The 16,903-nt window shown below is 42.2% G+C and overlaps 2 pseudogenes; one reads left to right on the top strand and one right to left on the bottom strand.

Moving 5' to 3' along the window:
- Positions 1 to 2,254: 2,254 nt before the first annotated feature.
- LOC119921882 lies at positions 2,255 to 3,239 on the bottom strand (annotated as a pseudogene).
- A 10,614-nt stretch (positions 3,240 to 13,853) lies between these two features.
- On the top strand, positions 13,854 to 14,767 carry LOC119921881 (annotated as a pseudogene).
- Positions 14,768 to 16,903: the final 2,136 nt, after the last annotated feature.

Raw genomic sequence — 16,903 nt, 5'->3', positions numbered from 1 at the left:
GCTAAATGTATTGGAATCCAAGAGAGTCTCACAAAACATTGGCAGGCACACCAAATAGTCCTCTTTATATAATGAAATGGTTTAGGGACATAACTCTAGAAATTGGTCTAGATAATGAACTGTTTCTCCCTTCAGGATTGCACCTGGAGAGTTTGCAGTACTCTACTAGTGTTTACTATGGAAGGGAAAGTCAGGCAAAGGCATACCCATTCTATTCCTAGCTTGGGCAGTGGCTTGTGAGTTCCCACATAGCTTCTGCAAGTGGCAATCTGGTACAAGTCAAAACTCACCTGAGCTGGGCAGCAACAGCATGGGAGAGAGTGGAGGGTGGAGATTCAAGGAAGGAGGCAATGGTAAACCACATCCATAGTTTTACCAAGAAAACTTCTATGGATATACTACCAGAATGATTGCAGGTGTAGGTGGGGTGTTCTGGGAGAGATGTGTCCCTGGAGTCGCTATGGGTAGGTGATGACTCGACAGCATAAGACAGACAATCAACTGCTAAGGCTGATTCAAAACATTTAGCATACCTGATGGTATAATGAATGACGTTTTGTCACCATTTTGACGAGATATAAGAATGCTTCTATAAGACAATAGATGTGTTTTTGGTAGTAACATTAAGGACATGGTCCATATAACATTTTCCAATGTTAATAATAATAATGATAATAATGATGTTGGGTTCTGTTAAGTGCTTACTATGTGTCAAACACTGTTCTAAGTGCTGGCGTAGATACAAGCTAATCAGGTTGGACACAGTCTTTGTCCCACATAGGGTTCATAGTCTTAATCCTTATTTTTACAGATGGGATAACTGAGGCCCAGGGAAATGAAGTGACTTGCCCAAGTTCACACAGCAGATGTGACAGAGTCAGGATTAGAACCCAGGTCCTTCTGGCTTCCATGCCCACGCTCTATCCTCTAAGCTAAATAAATTGAGCGTCACATTAAAATGGCTAAATTAAAATGGTAATTTATTCCTAGTGGATTTGCTAATTAAATAAAACAGCTGTAGCTTTAAGTCTGATACAAAGAGGTATAACAAGTCATCAAAAGTACAAAAAATAAAATTAGGTTGTCCAAAAATAAGATGATAAAAAATTCAATGTAGAAATTTCAATTGTTACCAAAACCAATCCCATTATTACTTTCTCTCTGATTCAGATTTTCTCTCCTACCTTTTTCTTCCCCTCCCCTTAACTTTGGATCATTGGCTTGGGAATATGGGACTGTAACTGCTCAGGGAGATCTAAACTATTGGTTTAAGACTCTAGAAACTTTAGTTCTGTCTACAAGGTTTAACTACTGCAACCATCCATTTGGTGCTTGAAAAATTTGTGAGGACCTGGATCTCAAATTGATTTTTCTTCTGAAAAAAAATCCTTTAAGAAATTATATCTGCCCTAAGCAGACTTGGCAATCAAATAACCATATTTGGTTCGTGGGATTTAATCGAGTGTAAATATGTACATATTCATTATTCTATTTATTTTATTAATGATGGGCATGTACACATACAATTCTATTTATTTATATTGTTTTTAATGCTTGCCTACTTGTTTTGTTTTGTTTCGTTATCTGTCTTCCCCCTTCTAGACTGTGAGCCCATTGTTGAGTAGGGATTGTCTCTATTCCCGAATTGTACTTTCCAAATGCTTAGTACACTGCTCTGCACACAGTAAGCACTTAATAAATATGGTTGAGTGAATGCATGGAAGTAAAAAGAAAGTTATGTAAAATATAATGAGAAGCCAGTTTCAACCAGACTCAGTGTAGTTTATTATTTATTTACTCTTTTGCTCTTTAGTCTATGAATTATTACATTTAACTTCTGTTTACTTGTATTGATGTCTGTCTCCCCTGCCACCCCACCCCCCAGACTGTGAACTCCATGTGGACAGGGATTGTCTCTCTTTATTACTGTATTGTACTTTCCCAAACGCTTACTACAGTGCTCTGCACAAAGTAAGTGCTCAATAAATACGATTGAAAAAATGAATTTAATTGAGGAGCAAATAGAAGTAAAAGCAAGTTCCCACATACCTTCTGCATGTGAAATAGGCAAAGATTCCATATTTTGACACAATGTCACCCTCGACAGAAAAGAGTGAGTATTGAAGGCATATCTATATTTTCTTTGGGTGATTGAAGTAACCAGAAGGTGGCTTCCTAAGGGAACAGGAATACAGTTTCTTGGAATCCATGCATGATGACCTACTTGGGAAACAGCTTCCTAGTTCAAGTGACTTTAGAATAATTGTGACAGAAACTTTTTCAGGGCAACAGTCAGCTCCTTGTTTCTCAGACTGTATATCATGGGGTTTAAGATTGGTGTTACAATGGTGTAGAACAGAGACAGAAATTTATCCACATTCGCCGAGTGGCTTGACTTGGGCCATAGATATGTGATGATAGCAGATCCAAAGAATGAGGTGACAACTATGAGGGGGGAACAACAGGTGGAGAAGGCTTTGTGTTTCCCCGTGGTTGAAGGTAATTTCAGGATGGTGGAGATGATTTGGATGTAGGACACGAGTATCCAGAGAAATGGGGCTGTTACAAAGAGCAGAGCTTCAGCATAGACTGAAAGTTCATTCATAGCTGTGTCCCCACAGGCCAGTTCAAGTACTGGTGGGACATCACAGAAAAAAATGGTTCAGCTTGTTGGATTCACAGAAGGGAAGGGAGAATATCTGATATGTCTGCCCTATCTGGACTGGAATGCCACCGATCCAAGAACCAGCTGCCATCTGGAGACATGCCTTGTCATCCATGATGATTGAATATTGTAGGGGGTTACAGATGGCCACGTAACGATTGTAGGCCATCACAGCCAGGAGGAAGCACTCCGCGACTCCAAACATAAGAACGAAATACATCTGGGTGGCACAGGCTAAGAAAGGAATTGTTCTACTTTGTGTCCAAATGTTCGCTAGCATTCTGGGGAGAGTCACGGAAGTGTAACCCACTTCTAAGAAAGACGAATTACTAAGGAAAAAATACATAGGGGTGTGGAGAGCTCGATCGGTTTTGGTTATTAAAATGATTAAGCTATTTTCCATCAGGATCATCATGTAAATGATGAAGAATGTTGCAAAAAGAAAACTCTGAAATTTGGGAGTGTTGGAGAATCCCATCAGAACAAACTCTGTCACGGTGGTGTGATTTTGACTTGTAAGTTTCATCTGTAGAAATAGCAGTGTCAAAGAATGCAAGTCAGGACAAAGCAACATGAACTGATCCTCAATAGAAGAGGAAACACAATCAACCAATCAATGAGATTTATCGAGCACTTATTATATGCAGAGCACTGTACTAGTCACTTGGGAAGAGTTCAATACAACAGAATCAGTGGGCCCATAATGAGCTTACATTCTAGAGACAGAGACAGATATCAATATGAGTAAATAATTTCTAATACCAAATTTGAAAATATGTACATAAGTGTCGTGAGATTTGGGGTGGGGTGATTAGGAAATATTTAAAAGTCACAGATCCAAGTCCATAGACATAAATAACAGGAATTGCAATAAAATGCATATGAAAGGAGATGGGATTAATTGCATTAGGTTAAAAAATGTTATGTGGGGGGTAGGATTTTTGGAGTATGGCTTTTTTCTTCCTTGTTGCCTGAGTGAGAACTACGCTATTAGTCTCTTTTTGAGTGTGAAAGTGAAGATAGACCTAACATAACCCAGCAGTCGCTTTCTTCAAGTTCTGTAGTTAATTTTCTAGCATTGAAGCAATGATGAATGTGTTATGCCTTGAGCTGGTAAGACATGTGAGAAGGAATGACAGTAGTAGCTCTAAATTGAGGTAAAAAATGAAATATTTCAAAGATGAAGTGAAGCAAAACCTAAAAGAGGGGATTGACAATGGACATTTGGGAAGAAGCAGGAGGACAGATCAGATGAGTGTGCAGACATTAAAAATGTGGTGACTCTAAGAGGTGAGGTTTCAAGAAACCCAGGGGACAGAGGGTGAAACTAAAATAAGGCCACACTCTATATTGCCAATGCACCAATGCTTCCAGGAACAATCTTTTCATGTATTCAATTTTGGAGGAATTAATAGTCCCGCATTAATTTTATCAGTCATACTCACATAGTGCATGTATATGTATAAGCATTTGTATTCAAATTAGCACAATTCCGTAATGAAAACATCCCTAAGTTTAACTGGTTAAGGGTAAAAGTTACAAATTTATTTTCTGAGTTCATAAACTGTTTAAAGGAATTGGAAAGATGAGGCAGAAAACGGGTTGAAGCATATATCCAAATTAAGTAACACATGTAAGGGTAAGAATCCCGAAGCAGAGTTATTTTTCCAGTGTGTTTAAATGCTTATTGAAAACATAAAATCAATCAATCACTTTTGTCTTTTTTTGAGTGCTTATTGTGTGTCAAGCACTGTACCAAGTGCTTGTGAGAGTATAGCATAATGGAATTGGCAGACACATTCCCTAGCCCAGAGTAGCATATAGTCTCGAGGGGAAGATAGCCAATGGTATAAATACGTTATGGTTACGTACTCCCTCTGAAACGATTGTCTGTGGATCCATATTAACAAAGGAATATATTTGGAATTAAATTTACAAAGATCTGCTAGAAATTGCTCTGTCTCCTCCCAAATCTAACCAAAAGTCTGAAATGATAAAAATAACTCAGCGTTTTTTAAGAATCCAAAGGAGAAATTGAGGAAAAATTTTGACAGATGACTCAGATTATCAATATTATGAACATCAAAATTAATAGTTTATACAATAAACTTAAAAAGCTTAATCCTGTAAATTTGTGGTCAGGGAATGTGACTGTTTATTGTTATATTGTACTTACTCAAGTGATCAGTACAGTGCTCTGCACACAGTAAATGCTCAATAAATATAACAATGAATGAATGAATGAACTATATGCTCCATTAAATAGCTAGCTGTGCTTGAATCTCTTCCATCTGTCAGCAATTTTCTCAGAAAGAAATTTGTGTGATACGATTTGATTTTCACTAACATTTGATCCAAAAAATAATATGAAAACTTTAATAAAGCTAAAAATTAGAATAACTGTTTACTACTACAACCACAGGAAGGAGGCAAACAAAAGTCTCTAATATATATGCATTAATGAACAACTTTTGATCTTAACCACTCACCTCAGTGAAGGGGAAAGAAGGATTCTTCTCTGAGTTTGGAGGTTTTCTCTGCTGATCAATTAAGCCATGAATTTTAGGTAATCTTCCAGACTGTGGTGAGTAGTTCCCTAGCTGTAGCCATAATGTGCTCCTTTAAGCATAAGATGCATACTTCATTCCAAGCATGGCTAGCATATGTCTAACGTACTTTAAAGATCTTGGACTCCCATTTTGGTTAGAGCTGATGCGTGGTAAGATTGCTGACTGATTTTACTTGTCAAAGTAGTGACGATGCTAAGCACTTGGGGCTTCAATTTTGAAAAAAAAATGTGACCGTTAATAAGTCCAAAAAATTGCATTGTTACAGCACTCCATATGTTTTTGAAGCTTCTTACCTATGGAATGACAGTTCTCCTGAAAGACTGAGACAAGGCAATATATGAACTAAGTTATTGGGTAATTTTTTTCTATTAGAATAGCACTGCATTTAACTGACTATTTCATAAAAGTCACTTAAAAGAAATCTAGGCATAGAATTCACCATTCTGTTCTTGTAGCTCTTACTTAGTATAGTGTCTTTAATTTCAGTTGAATACATGGAGCTATCCCATTCAAAGACAACAGTGTTGACGATGAGATTGAATTTGTGAGTACATGTCACACTGAGAATGAATTGCACCCTGGGCAGGTGGTTTTCCAAGCTGGGAATGTTTAAATATGAAAGGTAAGATCAAAAAAAATTCCCTCCATTCCTTAGGGATGTCTCCACCCCTCTGGCATTCCTTGAAAGTTTTAATGAAGTAATGTTTTTCCTGGTTTGGCAGGGCCATTTGCTGCCAACTGTTCTTCTCTAGAAAATCTTCCAAACTTCAAAATACACAACCCTCACTCAAGAGCAATAAATCAAGAAGCCAGGGTGGTTATTGTTTGATTTAATCGGGGCCCAATAATACAGTTCCTCCAACTGTGTTTTTTCTACCTCCTCTAGAGGAGACAATCTTTTCGTTCTAAACTAATTACCTTGTAAGCTCCTAGATGGCAAATATCATGTCTACTTTCTATTCTCCCAAGTGCTTTGTACAGTGCTCTTCACAGAGTATGTGCTCAATTAATCCCATTGATTCCTTGATTTCCAGTAAGGCTTTAAATGCATCAAGGAAAGTTTAACTCCAACGTCAGTGGAAGATGCAGCAGTAATTGCCAAAGTTAAGCTTAGCAACCAGAAAGACAGAAATTCCCGGTCATCTGACTCTCTGATGGATGAAGAGTTTCACCCTAAAATAACCACATTTTTTTCTGATGTAAGAAATGATTTTATTAGTTTTTACCTGAAAGTACATAGATAGGGAACAGGTTGTTCTCTAATTTCAATTCCCAAACTGAAACTTTTTCTGGCACTCCTAAGAGAATTCCATTTCTTTTATAAAGTTTTACTACAGAGTTTGCCAAATTTGCATAGTGCCAATGGTCTCTGCTTGTAATAAGACAATGATAATTGTGGTATTTGTTTAGTGCTTACTATTGGCCAAGGCCTCTACTAAGAGTTGGGGTAGAACAGATATTTAATCTCGTATTTTATAGATGAGGAAACTGAGACAAGAAGAATTTGTCTGGGATCTCAAACAGGCAAGTGGCAGAGTAGGGATTAGAACCCTGGTGTCCTAGCTCCCAGGGTAGCTTTCCCTTTCACCACTAGACCATGTTACTTCTGAAGACAAGTAACTCTTTAAATGAACCTTCCAGGGTACCATTTCCTGACTAATCGATACTCCAAATCTTCTTAACTCTTTAACCATCATTTGCATGCATGTGCGAAATTATTATTAAATTATTTATTTTGTGCTACTCTCACGGCTTGCATCATAATTGAAAAAACCCTTGCTTTTGCTATTGCAAATTATTGTTTAAGATGCCTATGATTTTCTTGGAGGCCAAAAGTTTTCTATGGTTTCACTGAAGAGAGCTTACTTTTTGACTAGTATTTAATTATACTGGGTTCTTCTGAAATGAGATTTTGCTAGCTATGGAGCAAGTAAAATAAGTGAATGAAGGAATACATCTATTACCAGGTATTTAGTAAATTTTTTTATGAAGCTGGAAGTTAGGTTGGTAAAATGTTGAGCTGGACTCAACTTTCATAAATGACTTCATAGAGGAGATGGGAATTTAAATATGCTGTAAAAAGGGAGGGAGGGAACTAAATCCAAGGCACTGATCTCAGACCAACTTGCCGGGCTCCCAAATGACATCCGGTGTTCATAGATAGAGGCAGTCAGGGAGGGTAATTTAGAGAGGCAATGTGGCCTAGAAGCAAAAGCATGGACCCGGAAGCTGGAGTCCCTGGGTTATAATCCTGGCTTTCATGCTGGGTGACCTTGGGGAAGCCACCGAACCTCTCTGTGCCTCACTTTACTCTTTAAAATAGGAGTTCAATTCCTGATCTCCCTCCTACTGTGAACTACCTCCTTCTCCTGGAAACATTATCCTACCTCGGCTTCACTGACACTGTCCTCTCCTGGTAATCCTGGGAGGGACAGGGATTGTATTGATCCTGATTGTCTTGTATATTCCCAAGCGTTTAGTTCGATGCTTGGCACATAATAATAATAATAATAATAATAATAATAATAATAATAATAATAATAGTATTTGTTAAGCGCTTACTATGTGCAAAGCACTGTTCTAAGCACTGGGGGGATACAAGGTGATCAGGTTGTCCCATGTGGGGTTCACAGTCTTAATCCCCATTTAACAGATGAGGTAACTGAGACACAGAGAAGTTAAGTGACTTGCCCAAAGTCACACAGCTGACAATTGGCAGAGCCAAGATTTGAACCCGTGACCTCTGACTCCAAAGCCCGGGCTCTTTCCACTGAGCCACGCTGATTCTCATAGTATGTCACAATTACTATTTTCTTTACTGTTAGTAGTAGTAGTAGTATTTGCATGAATCTGCATGATTTCTCTAGTGTACTGGTAGCCACTCTACTTTAACCTTGACTTTTTTGTGACTCATAAGCTTAAGATGAATATTGCTGATACTATTGGGAAAGAATACTTTGCCCCTCAATAATAAGATTTCTTTTCAGCTAGAACCATTTAAAGAACATCTCAAATTTCCTGTTCAATGTGGTTCTAGGTAGAGCTGGTGAATTTCAGTTTCTCTGCGTAGGAGATTGAAATGTGAACTGGAATGGGGAAAGACAGGAGACAGGGAGGTCAACGAAGAGGCTATACAGTAATAAAGGTGGGAAAAGGTAAGTATTTGTCTTAACATGTAATCAGTTTGGATGGAGACGATAGGGAAGATTATAGCAGTATTGTGAAGTTTGAAATGACAGGATTAAGTGACAGGCTGAATATGTGGGTTGAATGAGAGAGAGAGGACTCAGGATTAACAACAAAGTGACATCCCTGTGAGAGAGGAAGGATGGTGGTGCTTCCTACAGCTGTGTGACCTTGGGGAAGCCACTTAACTTCTTGGTGCCTCAGTTACCTCATAGTAAAATGGGGATTAAGATTGTGAACCCCACGAGGAAAAACCTGATTACCTTGTATCTACCCTAGCACTTAGAACAGTGCTTGGCACATAGTAAGGGCTTAACAAATGCTATTAAAAAAGCACCTAACATTGACCCATTGGTTTCTGTAGTCTGCAGTACTATTCTGTGGGTGTTGGGTCATTTTCCCTGGTCTGTGAAATGTACAATAGCTTTGAAAAGAAAAGTATTTTCTGAAATTAGGTGTTTTTTGTTTTAAAACCTCCAAGTAAAAATTGTAATCATCATCATCATCATCATCATCAATCGTATTTATTGAGCGCTTACTATGTGCAGAGCACTGTACTAAGCGCTTGGGAAGTACAAATTGGCAACATATAGAGACAGTCCCTACCCAACAGTGGGCTCACAGTCTAAAAGGGGGAGACAGAGAACAAAACCAAACATACTAACAAAATAAAATAAATAGAATAGATATGTACAAATAAATTAAATAAATAAATAAATAGAGTAAAAAATCTGTACAAACATATATACATATATACAGGAGCTGTGGGGAAGGGAGGGAGGTAAGATGGGGGGATGGAGAGGGGGACGAGGGGGAGAGGAAGGAAGGGGCTCAGTCTGGGAAGGCCTCCTGGAGGAGGTGAGCTCTCAGCAGGACCTTGAAGGGAGGAAGAGAGCTAGCTTGGCGGATGGGCAGAGGGAGGGCATTCCAGGCCCGGGGGATGACGTGGGCCGGGGGTCGATGGCGGGACAGGCGAGAGCGAGGTACGGTGAGGAGATCAGCGGTGGAGGAGCGGAGGGTGCGGACTGGGCTGTAGAAGGAGAGAAGGGAGGTGAGGTAGGAGGGGGCGAGGTGATGGAGAGCCTTGAAGCCCAGGGTGAGGAGTTTCTGCCTGATGCGCAGATTGATTGGTAGCCACTGGAGATTATTGAGGAGGGGACTAATATGTCCAGAGCGTTTCTGGACAAAGATAATCCGGGCAGCAGCATGAAGTATGGATTGAAGTGGGGAGAGACACGAGGATGGGAGATCAGAGAGAAGGCTGATGCAGTAGTCCAGACGGGATAGGATGAGAGCTTGAATGAGCAGGGTAGCAGTTGGGATGGAGAGGAAAGGGCGGATCTTGGCAATGTTGTGGAGCTGAGACCGGCAGGTTTTGGTGACGGCTTGGATGTGAGGGGTGAATGAGAGAGCGGAGTCGAGGATGACACCAAGGTTGTGGGCTTGTGAGACGGGAAGAATGGTAGTTCTGTCAACAGAGATGGGAAAGTCAGGGAGAGGGCAAGGATTGGGAGGGAAGACAAGGAGTTCAGTCTTCGACATGTTGAGCTTTAGGTGGCGGGCAGACATCCAAATGGAGATGTCCTGAAGGCAGGAGGAGATGCGAGCCTAGAGAGAGGTGGGGAGAGCAGGGGCAGAGATGTAGATCTGGGTGTCATCAGCGTAGAGATGATAGTTGAAGCCGTGGGAGCGAATGAGGTCACCAAGGGAGTGAGTGTAGATTGAGAACAGAAGGGGACCAAGCACTGAACCTTGGGGAACCCCCACAATGAGAGAATGGGAGGGGGAGGAGGAGCCTGCAAAAGAGACTGAGAAAGAACGACCAGAGAGGTAAGAGGAAAACCAGGAGAGGACGGAGTCTGTGAAGCCAAGGTCAGATAGCGTGTTGAGAAGAAGAGGGTGGTCCACAGTGTCAAAGGCAGCTGAGAGATCGAGGAGGATTAGGACAGAGTAGGAGCCGTTGGATTTGGCAAGCAGGAGGTCATTGGTGACCTTTGAGAGGGCAGTTTCCGTGGAATGTAGGGGACGGAAGCCAGACTGGAGGGGGTCGAGGAGAGAGTTGTTATTGAGGAATTCTAGGCAGCGCGTGTAGACAACTCGTTCAAGGAGTTTGGAAAGGAATGGTAGGAGGGATATGGGACAATAACTAGAAGGTGAGGTGGGGTCAAGAGAGGGTTTTTTTAGGATGGGAGAGACATGGGCATGTTTGAAGGCAGAGGGGAAGGAACCAGTGGAGAGTGAGCGGTTGAAGATGGAAGTTAAGGAGGGGAGAAGGGATGGAGCGAGAGATTTAATGAGATGAGAGGGAATGGGGTCGGAAGCACAGGTGGCCGGAGTAGCACTTGAGAGGAGGGAGGAGAGCTCCTCTAAGGACACTGCTGGGAAGGATGGGATAGTAGCAGAGAGTGTTGAGAGCCGGGGGGATGGAGAAAGGGGGGAAGAGACTTTGGGGAGGTCGGACCTGATGGATTTAATTTTGTTAATGAAGTAGGAGGCCAGATCGTTGGGGGTGAGGGAAGGAGGAGGGGGAGGAACCAGGGGCCTGAGAAGGGAGTTGAGTGTACGGAAGAGCTGGCGGAGGTGATGGGCATGGGTGTCAATAAGGGAGGAGAAATAGTTTTGTCTGGCAGAGGAGAGGGCTGAGTTAAGGCAGGAAAGGATAAACTTGAAGTGAACGAGGTTGGCATGGTGTTTAGACTTTCGCCAGCAGCGTTCGGCAGCTCGAGCATAAGAGCAAAGGAGGCGGACAGTGGCAGTGATCCAGGGCTGTGGGTTAGTGGTGCGAGAGCGGCGAAGGGAAAGGGGAGCGAGTGAGTCTAGCTGAGTAGAAAGGGTAGAGTTGAGAGCAGTAATCTGATCATCAAGACTGGGTAGAGAGGAGAGGGCGGCGAGGTGGGGTGTGAGGCGTTCCGAAAGATGGATGGGGTCCAGAGAGCGGAGATCTCTTTGAGGGAGTAATACGGAATTACAGGGGAAAGGAGTGTGAGTGAGGAGGCAGGTGAGAAGATTATGATCAGTGAGAGGGATTTCAGAGTTGGTTAGGGTGGACACAGTGCTGCGGTAGGAGATGATGAGGTCGAGGGTATGACCAAGTTGGTGAGTGGGTGAGGTGGGGTCGAGGAAGAGGTTGGTAGCGTCAAGGAGAGATAGAAGGCGGGCGGTAGAGGAGTCGTTAGGGATATCCATGTGGATATTGAAGTCTCCGAGGATCAGAGTGGGCATGGAGAAGGAGAGAAGGAAGGTGAGGAATGGGTCAAAGTCGTTAAAGAAGTTGGAAGTGGGGCCGGGAGGGCGGTAGATGACCGCTACAAGAATCTGGAGGGGGTGGTTGAGGCGAATAATGTGAGCTTCAAAGGAAGGGAAGGAAAGGGAAGGGGGAGGAGGGATAGTGCGAAAGCGACATTGTGGGGCGAGAAGGAAACCGACACCTCCTCCTTTTCCGGTGAGTCTGGATAAAGATGTAATAAATCACATTTAAAAAGTTTGTCAGTCTCTTTGTTTCTTACTGGGGATAAATGCAGTATCCCGGGGATTAAAGATGTCAGAATCATGGGACTCTTATTTTTGAACTCTAATGACTGCATATCCCTTTACTGTAGGTGTTCCTCAGGGGTCAGTTCTTGGTCCCCTTCTGTTCTCTATCTATACTCACTCTCTTGGTGAACTCATTCACTCCCACGGCTTCAACTATCATCTCTACACTGATGGCACCCAAATCTACATCTCTGCCCTGCTCTCCCTCCAGGCTCATATCTCCTCCTGCCTTCAGGACATCTCCATCTGGATGTCTGCCTGTCATGTAAAATTCAATATGTCAATATGTCCTGCCCTCTCCGTGACTTTCCCATCACCGTCGATGGCACTACCGTCCTCCCAGTCCCACAATCCCACAACTTTGGTGACATCCTCGACTCCACTCTCTCATTCACCAATCTGTCACTGAAACCTGCCGGTCTCACCCCCACAACATCGCCAAGATCCGCCATTTCCTCTCCATCCAAACGGCTACCTTGCTGGTTCAATCTCTCATCTTTATCCCGACTGTATTAATGCATCAGCCTCTTCTCTGATCTCCCATCCTCCTGTCTCTCCCCGCTTCAGTTTATGCTTCACTTTGCTGCCCGGATTATCTCTGTACAGAAATGCTCGGGGCGTATCACTCCCCTCCTCAAAAGTCTCCAGTGGTTGCCTCTCAATTTACGAATCAAGCAAAAACTCCTCACTCAAGGCTCTCCGTCACCTCGCCTGCTCTTACCTCACCTCCTTTCTCTCCTTCTACAGCCCAGCCCACACCCTCCACTCCTCTGCTGCCAACCTCCTCACTGTGCCTCATTCTCACCTGTCCCACCATCGACCCCTGGCCCACATCCTACCCCTGGACTGGAATGCCCTCACTCCACACATCCACAAAACTAGTTCCCTTCCTCCCTTCAAAGCCTTACTGAAAGCTCACCTCCTCCAGGAAGCCTTCCCAAACTGAGTCCCCTACACCTCCCCATCCTCCCCTCCGCCTTACCTCCTTCTCCTTCCCACGGCACTTGCATATATTTGTACAGATTTATTACTCTATTCATTTTACTTGTACATATTTACTTCTCTATTAACTTTGTTAATGATGTGCATATAGCTATAATTCTATTTATTCTGATGGTTTTGACACCTGTCTACATGTTTTGTTTTGTTGTCTCCCCCTTCTAGACTGTGAGTTCGTTGTTGGGTAGGGACAATCTCTATATGTTGCCGACTTGTACTTCCCAAGCACTTTGTACAGTGCTCTGCACACAGTAAGCGCTCAATAAATACGATTGAACGAATGAATAAATAAATATGTAGGTCATTTGGCCTTCTGATGAACATAAGACGAGAAGTCATTTATGAAGAGGTGTAAGCTCTTTGTGGTTAGGGAATGTGTCTGCCAACTCTGTTGCATTGTACTCTCCTAAGCGCTTAATATAGCACTCTGCACTTAGTAATTGCTCAATATATACCATTGATGACAGTGATAGTGAAGAGGTGAATTGAGGAATCATTAAGGTAAAGGTGGGAGCGGAATCCATGATGGTGGATGAGGTTGATAAGTGGGTTGAAGGAGAGGGCGATTGCAGGAGAGCAAAGGCCCCAGGGAGAGAGTTAACAAGTGAGAAGAAGAGGTGAATGCCTTCTGGAGAAGATTCTGAAGAGGCAAATAGAAAAAAAGGGAAAACTCCTGGAGAAAATTGAGTTGTTCAAGCCCCTAACAGGGAATGGAGTTAGGAAAAGGAAAAAGATCAAACTTGTTCAGGCAGTGAAATAATTCAAGGAGGACTTAAATGAAGAAAAGGATACATAAACTGTTGCTGAGCTACAAAACCCCAATCTGTTGTCATTACAAAGTCAACATCTTTAATAACATCCTGAGCATTCCCCTATGGAATGGAGTTCATGGCAGTTAAAATGTTACAGAATTTGTTTTTCTGGGGCTTTCTCAAAATAAGGTGGTGCAGAAAGTATGTTTTCCTATATTTCTGCTCTTGTATACGCCACTGTTCTGGGAAATCTTCTCATTGTAGTAACTGTTAATGTCTATAAGAATTTGGGCTCACCTATGTATTATTTCCTCAGCTATCTATCCTTTGTAGAGATCTGTTACTCTACAACTGCTCCCAAACTAATTCTAGACTTAGGCATTGAAAAGAAAGGGATTTCCCTGAATGACTACATGACTCAACTATTCTTCATTCATTTCATTGGTGGAACCGCGATTTTGTTCCTCACCGTGATGGCCTACGATCATTACATTGTCATCTGTAAGCCCCTGCACTACACCTCCTGCATGAGCTGACATGTGTGTGGCCTTTTGGTTGGGTCGGCCTGGATGGGTGGCTTCTTGCATTCAGTGGCTCAAGTTAGCCTCATATTCTGCTTTCCCTTCTGTCGACCAAATGTGATTGACCACTATTTCTGCGACCTGCTCCCTCCGGTGAAACTTGCTTGCAAGGAAACTTTTGTTATCAGCTTGCTGATTGCAGCTAATGGTGGGATGTTGTCTGTGGTCAGCTTCCTGGTATTGGTTGTATTGGTTGTTTCATATGTTATTATCTTACTCCACTTAAAGACAAGAGGTCCTAGAGGACATCACAGAGCCCTCTCTACCTGTGGCTCCTATATCACAGTGATGATCTTGTTTTTTGGACCTTGCATTTTCATGTACATGCAGCCCTCCACCATGTTTTCCGTCGACAAAATTGTGGCTGCCAGCACCCCTGTGCTGAACCCGATTCTTTGCTGTTTGAGAAATACCGAAATGAAAAATGCCGTGAGGAGACTATGGGTTATAAAGATAAAAGGAGGAGAAAATGAAAGATAATGTGGGAAGAAGATTGGTGATTTGTGATGAAACATTATCTGAGGGAAAATGACTTTTATGGGCTGTGTGTGTGGTTAAGGGAGGGATTGTATGTGTATAAACTAATGAGTATGAGAGAGTAGGTGCACTTGTGTGTGTGTGTGTGTGTGTGTGTGTGCGTCAGAGACAGAGAATGTTTACTTCTCCCTCTTCCTTCCTTCCCACTTTCTCATCCTCTTCTTCACCCTTTCTTACCTCCTCTTCTCTTCAGTTTTCCCTGTACCTTGCCCTCACTTTCTCTATTTCCTTCATCACCTCTCTCCTTCTCTCTTCCTTTCTCTCTCCTTTCCTTTCTCTCTTCCTCACACCCCTTTCTCTTCCCTCCTCTTCCCCCCATTTCTCTCTCCCTCTCTTAATCTTGGGTCATTATGCCTGCCCCCATAGAAACCCTGCCTACCAATTCCCTACTTGCAAGACACTTTTAAAGGCAGTTCTATTCACCAATATTATTTATTTTCATTGTTTTAAGAATAATTTATTAAGCTGTTATGGGTTTTCGAAGGGTTTGCTCAATGGCAGCCATTTTACTGGATCTTTACCCTTTGAGCACTTGGTTTTCACCCCAGGCTCAACCCTCAGCTCCACATCAGCTATGTACGTATCTGCAATTTAGGTATTCATATTAATGTCTGTCTCCTCACCTAGACTGTAGACCCGTTGTGGGCAGGGAACATTACTACCAACTCTGATGAGGTATACTCTCCCAAGCATTTAGTACAGTGCTCTGTACATAGCTCTCAATAAATACCATTGATTGATAGGTCTGCTGTAAAAAGATTAATTTAATAGGGAAGAAATTCATACTTCTTACAAACCAAAGTGGGATAGAATCTCACCTCCAATAGGCAAGACTGGAAAAGTGGAAAAGTGCAATGGAGACAGAAGGGGACCGAGAGACCAACAGATAAGAGGTGGAGGGTGGTGAGAAGAGCTGGAGAGAGGCAAAGAGCTTGGAAACAGGGACAGGGAGGGTTATTGAATATCAGTCTGACTCGGCTGGTGGCTCCCAATGACCCTGATGCCAGATTTAAGTGATCCCAAAAACCCACATCACCAGAGGACTCCGCTCATCCAACCATAAAGAGGCTATCTAGAGCCTTCTCTAGAGGGCAGTTCCAACTCCTCCTTTTCTAGCCAAAGCTTTTCTAGCTCCAGGATCTCAAATCGTTCCTGCATTCCTTTCTGGACAACCTCTTCTTTTCCGGGATTACAGGAAGAAGAGGAGAGGTTGGTTTCAGATTGTGATGAGCATCTCTGGGACACTTTGAAGACACTAAATAGCATGGAGGGACTTTTTCCAGAGTAAAAAAAACTGAAAAAGAGAGAAATCAGTGTGTCCTCAGAAATAAGTGAGCCACAATTCACAGGCCTTGTGTTAAAATCAAACCAATGAACAACACTGGCTGTACAAATTGAAGTACTGTAACAATGCTGTGCACACAGTAAGTGCTCAATGAATGTAACTGATTGATCATGGCATCCTCTCAGATGCAGATGCAGAATTCAGGATGATCCCCCAATATCCTTCAACCTGTACTGGGAGTTTGGATCTTCACTCATCTATAACCCTCTTTCCCATGGTGGGAATATTGTACTATGTTCCTCCTTCCTCATTCCTCCCTCGATTCCTCTTTTTTAAACTTTGAGTTTTCTCTATTGTTATCTATTGAGGACAGGGAATGGGCATTTTATTTCTCTGATACTCTCCCAATTTCTTAGAACAGTGCCTCACATTTAGGAAGTGCACAATAAGTACCAATCACTCATTGACTGGGTTAGAAAATTCTCTATGATGATGTTATGATTATGTCATCACTGAAGAGCTATATTGGAAAATAAAAGTACCAGAGATTTTCCCTTTGAGACTGACATTGAGAGATTCAGCCAATACTCCTGGGCTAATGAGAGATAGGGTGACAAAAATAAATGAAATCCACAGAGAATCCATAAATAATCCCAAACTATACTTTATACAAAACAGTTTCAACCCCTTCTCCTATTAACCATTTTAATGGGAACTGCTAATCAAAGCCAAAATGGCCATTTTGTATTTGCCCTCCTTTTTTCTTCTCTGTTCTTTTTTAGATTAGGGTTAGT

Source organism: Tachyglossus aculeatus, unplaced genomic scaffold (assembly GCF_015852505.1).
Source record: "Tachyglossus aculeatus isolate mTacAcu1 unplaced genomic scaffold, mTacAcu1.pri SUPER_32, whole genome shotgun sequence".
NCBI classification, from domain to species: Eukaryota; Metazoa; Chordata; class Mammalia; order Monotremata; family Tachyglossidae; genus Tachyglossus; species Tachyglossus aculeatus.
This window is presented reverse-complemented; position numbering and strand designations above follow the sequence as displayed.